The following is a 7,500-nucleotide window of genomic DNA, read 5'->3' on the forward strand; positions in this document are numbered from 1 at the left end:
GCAGGTTATGGTTAGGGTTGGGGTTAGGGTTAGACTTAGGGATCAGGGAACGATTTTAGGGGGGTAGTTTGGTTATAATTAGGCTAAGGTATGACGGCGTTCAGTTACAGCACGGTTATGGTTTAATTTAATTATTTATGTGGGTTGTGTTAAGGCATTGTTCAGGTTACAATTAGGTTGTAAGTAGTTTAGATTATAAGTCCGATAAGGTTAGGATTTAGGTAACAATTTAGACCGTTTATTCCCTTATTTATATATATACGGTTTGGAACGGGTTATGATTCGCTTTATAGTTAGGTTAAAATTAGGTCAGGTTATGATTATAATAATGTTTAAATTACAGTACAGTTTGGACTAGGTTTTTAATTCAATTAATCTAACGGTTGGATTGATCACAAGCTCAAGCAGAATTTATGTATTTATTTATTATGCTAAATTTTACGACACATCATCAGTAGTGCTCCTCAGAATCATCGGATGTTTCAGGCCTTTAGTCATGATACACCCTCATCTGAGGCGGCCAGCCGTGGGTCGATCACTCCCCGGCCTGTGTCCCGTTCCCGTAAGGCATGGTTTAAGATAATAGTTTGATTAAATAGGCCTATGTTATTTGGTTTGTTTGATTTAATTGCCCATTCATTCATTCATCCATTCATTCATTTATTTTACTCCAATGTGATCTCAGTTTTTGTATAACCTACTTGATTGTACTTTTAAAGAAGGCAATTGTATTTAAAATATGTTGATTGGGTCCATTAAGTCACTAATGTTCCATCTATTTGTTCAGGTATTTTATACCAGAAACCGATTTAAACATGATTTAATTAATTAATTATTATACTTATTTTTATTATTTAATTATTAAGCTTTTGAGTGCTGTTCTATTGCCAAATTTGACTAAAACCCTAAAAAAAAGTCTGGTTATTACAAAGCATGGCGTACGAACGGTGCTTAAAACGTCAGGTACCGGATACTTACCTTGCTCAGATCGGAATGCCCCTTGTTAACACCGCAAGGTTTCCCGAGTCACCCGAACTGAGCCTATAACTAAGTCTAACGCAGCATCCCATCTAACCAGGGGTTCAGAGGTAGGTCCCGTGCAATACGCCACCTCCAGATGACCCAGCGGATGGCTTGACCCTACCTGTTTCTCCTCACAAAGATTTGGAACCCTTTGGGAAACCATCAAGCTTCTACTGGGTTGAGTTCCCTGGGGTTAAGCATGTGCCAGCGGACCCTTCCCGTACCTTACTCCAGTAGAGTACTCTCGGGAAGTGATCAGGCTTCTACTGCCGTAGCTGCCCCAGCTCCCCAGCGACTTGGTTTTGGGAGTGGCCCTATCATACTGGGCCCTTTCTAGGATCGGTTTATCCTTTTGTGGCAAGTTTTTTTTCGGATTGTACACTTGTTACCAACGGAAAGACTGGGATCCAACGTACGAGCAGCAAAAAACTGCATGCAAATAGCTCAAACGGTTGTTTTAAAAGATATTTGCGTTTAAAGTTCGGTTAAGTTAGGACCATGATCCTCTCCGTCTCGCATAAATGTCTGTCTCAGCGAATCCGCATCACCTGGTACTTCCTTCGGCCGAAACTAGGTTATAATCGAGTATTTTATTGACTTATTCTATGTATTAGTATATTATAATCCTTATTTGATTTATTTCACGTGTTATTTATTTACTTATCATATTATTACTACTTTATTTATTTTTTATGGTTTAAACGTTTGTAGATAAGTTATGAGTCGGTTAGGATTGAATTACCATTATGTTATTAATTAAATTATTTATGTACGTGTGTGTGATTGAACTTTAACTTGAAACAAGCCTTTAATCCATTCATAAAAAATACATGTGTGGACCTCTGCGCGATCTCTGTGTTTAAAGTGCGCTCTGACTTCCGGTATTTTAGCCGTGGGAAAACGCTCCAGCTCGCGCGATATAGCCATCTTAAAATTAGATCTTCGCAGCGATTGTGTTTCTGTAATGTGTCTTAATCTAACCAGGGTGTTGATTTTGCTTCGAATCGGATAATTTTTTATTTTTTAATATTTTTCGCTGTAAGACCGGCGCGATCAGCGAGAATGATCTGTGGGAGTGATCCTACGTGCATCCGCTGAAATATGTATTGGATCCATTGATAGCACATTACGTGAGTAAAGATTTGAGATTTAAATGGACCTCTGCGCGATCTCTGTGTTTAAACTGCGCTCTGACTTCCGGTATTTTAGCCGTGGGAAAACGCTCCAGATCGCGCAAAATAACCATCTTTAAATTAGATCTTCGCAGCGATTATATTTCCGTACTGTGTCTTAGTCCAACCAGGGTGTTGATTTTACTTCGAAACGGATAATTTTATTATTTTTAATATTTTTGTGGTATGGTCGGCGCGGCCAGCGGAAGTGAACTTCTGAGAGCCACCCCACGTGTCCCTGCTGTAATATGTATTGGATCCAATGAAGAGACATTACGTGAGTGACGTCTTGAGGTTTAAATAGGCTTCGGAGCGATCTCTGTGTTTAAAGTGCGCTCCGACTTCCGGTTTTTTAGGCGTGGCAAAACGCTTCAAATCGCGCAAAATAACTATTCTAAAATTAAATCTTCGCAGCGATTATATTTCCGTACCGTGTCTTAATCTAACCAGGGTGTTGTGTTCGCTTCGCGTTGGATAATTTTTAAATATTTTTCCGCAGTAAGGCCGGTGTGATCAGCTAGAACTTGGGGAGGAATACGACGTGCTCCCACTAAGGTATTTATTAAATCCCTTGGTAAAGCATTGTATGAGGAGTTATTTAAGGAATTAGGTTATTTATTTATTTATCTATGTTGATAGTTTGTGGTTTGAGATAGGTTATGAATCGGTTATAATGTGTTGTAGTTAGGTTATAAATAGGTTAGGCTTATGTTTAAATTTTAGTTATTTAAGTTATTTATTTATTTGTTTATTTTTTGTTTATTTACTTATTCATTTATCTTTTCTATTTATGGTGCAGAATAGGTTATGATTAGGTTATAATTAGGTTCGACTACGATTATGGCAGTGTTTGATTATGATACGGTTAGGGTTAATTTATTTATTTATGTAGGATTAAGCTATAACCCCTGGTTCACGCTTTGGTGGGGGGAATTTGGCAAGTGTAGCCCAGGCTTAATAATGAGAAACACTATTTAGCTGTCTAACCAAGTCACAAAAGGGTTAACTTTGATTTTCTTGTTATCTTTGATGGATTTGTAAGTGAGCAAATGGGTGAACTCTATGATGCAGTGAACTGACCAATCAGCTGCCAGCTAGGCTCTGTTACAGTTACACCTCTAGGTTAGTTCTTTTGGCGCTTGCACCTGAGCATAGGAGGCTGCGTTATCCACTTGGTAAGACGAAAAACGACATGGCGTGAATTAAACAAGTTCTGTACTCATTATTGCTTATACTGACTATATCCTGTTGTAATATAGAGAGTAAAAGAGAGCTGTGCCTGAATCCACGGTTGTCACGGAGCTAAAGGCAGTGAATTCTGCTAAAATGGTGAGTTGTTTACCTGGCGCTAGGCCTCTGAGTTCGCTAGCATTTATGCTAATAGGCGCTAATGGGTAAGCAGTGCAAAGGCGCTAATGGTGGAAAGCTAATATGAGCCTGCTGTATTCAAATGCTAATATGGTAATTAGCCACAATAGGCTAGCGGACTACTGGTTAATGCCTTTGAAAACAACTAATGATTTTGTTTGTGGGTTATAAAAAGAAATGTCACTTTTCCCTACTGTTGCTAAATGGTTAGTTTGTTAAATAATGATGTTAAAAGTTGTGGGTTTAATTGTGTTTATTGGAGGTTAAAGAAATACAATTTTTAGTGCATTCTTTCCACTCTTATCGGTGCAGAGGGGGATAAATAAGCACGCTAACACCTTAATGCCTCTAATTTAAAGTAATACAAGTTGATCGATGGTTACATGCAATTGATGCAGTTTTATTCTTCATACTGCTAATGTTACTAAGGTTTCATACAACTTGAGTTAGAAATGTGTGTTTTTATGAAGGATGTAGTTTGTGATGTAAATGTACTTTGGATACTGGAGAGAAGTTCATATAGTTTTGATACCTGAGAAGAAACATAAGAGTTGTTGTACAACGAGAGAGAGATTTTGACATTGCATTATAGGTGAACTGAAGTATTATCTCATTTTATTTTATAGTAGCCTGTAGCAGTTCATTTATTCACTGAATGGTAATTGAGAGAAATGATCTGGCCTTATTTATAGGTCAGGTTTTGGTAAAGAGTTGGAAACATAGTGCGGAGATCCTTTCCACTGAATGATACAGATCCCCACGTTCCAGGCGCTCTTCCAGAGATCCATAGATTCCCAGTCCGGGTGGCTGGGTGGCGAGCCAACCGTGTTTGTGACTCTGACTTTAGACGGATTGCCAGGATCATCATCTTCATCTTCATGGTGGTAGGACAAACACTAACACGAACTAAAAAGGGCCCAACGTTGGTGACTGAACTCTTGTCAACAAAGGCAAGTGAAACTGAGGACGAACTAAGCTCAAGGGAATTTAAAAGGGGATTTATTTACGTGCGCAGTTTATTATTTTAGTTTGTTATTTTTCATAACTGTTTTTTGTATATGTATGTACCAGCCCATGTGTGTTTAATACATTTTATGCAAATTGTCATTCTGGTGTGGTATTCTTTTTATTGACCTTCAATTCTCTTAATGCTCTTAACAATTTAGCATCTTCTTATTCTGGTCCAAATTCATATTACTGATAACCTCTAAGACTACTTTAGACTACTACAACTATGTATATTCTTACTACCTCGTAATAAGGGTTACACAAGACCTTGTCGGCCGTTGGTTGTGCATTTGAATGTAGAGTTGTTTTTAGGTCTAGACTGCTACCCCTGACGGAGGCTTTGCTGACGATATTTGGCTATAATTTTACCTGATCTTGGGCTTTCTTCCTTTATCTGCCGTGAATTTGGGAGTTGTTTTTAGGTCTAAGTTGTTACCCCTGAGGGAGGCTTTGCTGACGATATTTGGCTATGATTCTACCCGACCTTGGGTTTTCTTCTTTTATCTGCAGTGAATGTAGTAGTCTTTAGGTCTCGGTTGTTACCGCTGAGTGAGGCTTTGCTGAAGATATTCGGCTATAATTTTACCCGAAAATGGGCTTTCTTCTTTCCTGTTGGTTGTTTCTTCCATAACGCTGGGTTCTCATGTGACGGTGTCGTGTTGAGATTGGTTTCCGGCATGTTTTATCCTGCATATCGGAATGATAAGTCGGATGATTGTTTTCTCTTAACGCTGGGCTCTGTCGTGCCGGCGTCATGTCGAGATCGGTTTCCGGCAGGTTTTATCCTGCATGTCAGAATGATAGGTAAGCAGAATAAAATAGCAGACTACCTGTGTGGGCAGTACATTCACCATGCCTGTCTGGGCTTGTTTCCGCTCACCTATGCAACAGTCTCTTTATCCCTTAGTCAAAAGGGCAGGAGACTGGACAGGTGTGATTGATGGACATGATCGTCATCGAAACTCATGGTCCACCAACGACTAAGGCTACTTTGACTCAGATAGCGTGCTTGGTCCGAAGGCTCTGGCTGGGTTAGGTTTTGGTAAGAATACAATGATCCCCCCCCCCATCACAATAATCCATTGTGTGGTTAAATAGGGGACCAAGGAAGGTGCACGGGCCAGCACTTGTTAAGCATAGCTATTGTTCATGCAGCAGACCCCGGCTTGGCGTCTGCTGATTTAACAAATCCAATCGAGTCTAACTCGATCAGGTTTTATAGTTGGTGGGTCACGAGCTAGTTCTCAATGAGCTGAGGAGATGGTATTCAGTTGGAGGTGGTGGAATGGATTGTGTATCCATCATCTTCTGGTCTAAACATGGACTATTTGGTTTTAAATGGACTGTGTATCTATCCTTTCCTGATTAAAAATTGGACTGTTTATGGTTAGGGTAAGACTTAGGCTCAAAGAGTGGAGTTTAAGGATGGGGCGATGGTTAGGATTAGGGTTGGGGTCAAGCATAGGGTTCAAAGGTTAGGGTTGGGGTCAGGTATAGAGTTGGGATCAGGCATAGGGTTCAAAGGTTGGGGACAGAGTTAGGGTTATGGGTTAACGGTTAGGGTTGGGGTTAGGGTTGGGGTTGGGGGATCAAAGGTTAGGGGTTAGGGTCAGGGATAGGGTTAAAGGGTTGGGATGGGAAATTGGGGATAAGGGATTGAGTTGTGTGTGAAATGGTTCTCTAAGTGCTTTGTTTTTCTCTTTTCTACAGGTTTGATACTGGATGGTCGACTGGGGATCTAAGATAAGTGCTTAAAAAAAATAAGTGCCAATCCCACTCTGTGTGGTTGAGTGCAACCTGTAAGTGCTTCGATCCTTTCTGCAAAAAGAAAGGTGAGTGCTTAAAACGCATTTCAGTTCATTCAATCATCTAATACACAATAAAAATCAAACCATAAAAATCAAAAGGGTTTCCCTTGATCCCCTATTCCACCCTCCAACCTTCAAACCTGTGTTCTTTTTATTGTTGGATAATGTTATTTTATAATTCACTTCAGGACTTGAATTCATTATTTATACTCTTAACCTATTCCCCGGGTTTACATATACACGGAACTTAATCTCATTTTATGGTTTAAATCGATGTCCTACCATAAACTTCTACACCACTCATTGAGTCCCCCGGGAGTCCATGTTTTTAATCGGTGTATCCATTTAAACTCATTTCTCTTTCTTTGTTTATCTGTCCATGCTATATTAGATTCCAACCCTGAGATTGTTAATTGATTTACACCGTGTTCTTTAAAATGATTAATCAGTTTTGTATTTTTGGTGTTATTCTTGATGTTGTGTAAATGTTGTTTTAACCTCAATACTAGTGTGTTTTTAGTTTCCCCAATATAGCGTTTCCGGCAATATGCACATGTTATATAGTACACTGTATTGCTTGTGTTCAAGTTTGGATTTTGTGTTATGGGTGTACCTGAAGCATATTTTATTTTCCTATAATACACTTGCCACGGAGACCGCTGCCGGAGGGTTTTTGAGCTAAATCTGGAGCGGACCAAGATATCCTTAAGGTTTTTGTTCTTTCTGTACGCTGAAATGACTTGGAATTTTTGTAAAACCGGTAGTTGGTGTTGAGTGCATTCAAAATTGTTTTTAATTTTTTTATTTAGGGCTAGTGTTTGTTGATTATAAGTAGTTATTAACGGGATGACCTGTTGGGGGCTTGGCAGCAGGGTGTCTGGAGGTGGAGTCTTTATTTCCCTCAGCTTTTTCCCAAAGCCTCTGTCTAAGGGCTTTAAACAGTACTCGAGTGGTGTCGTGGAAGTCGTTCTCATCCGTACAAATGCGGTAGAAACGTATCAGCTGGGACTTGACTATCCCTTTAAACGTGTGCTTCGGATGAAAACTCGATTTGTGTAAAAGACTGTGTATCTGTATTTTTGAAGTATACTTTGGTCTTGAGTGCCCTGGACTGCTCAACA

Source organism: Ictalurus furcatus, chromosome 27 (assembly GCF_023375685.1).
Source record: "Ictalurus furcatus strain D&B chromosome 27, Billie_1.0, whole genome shotgun sequence".
NCBI lineage: Eukaryota > Metazoa > Chordata > Actinopteri > Siluriformes > Ictaluridae > Ictalurus > Ictalurus furcatus.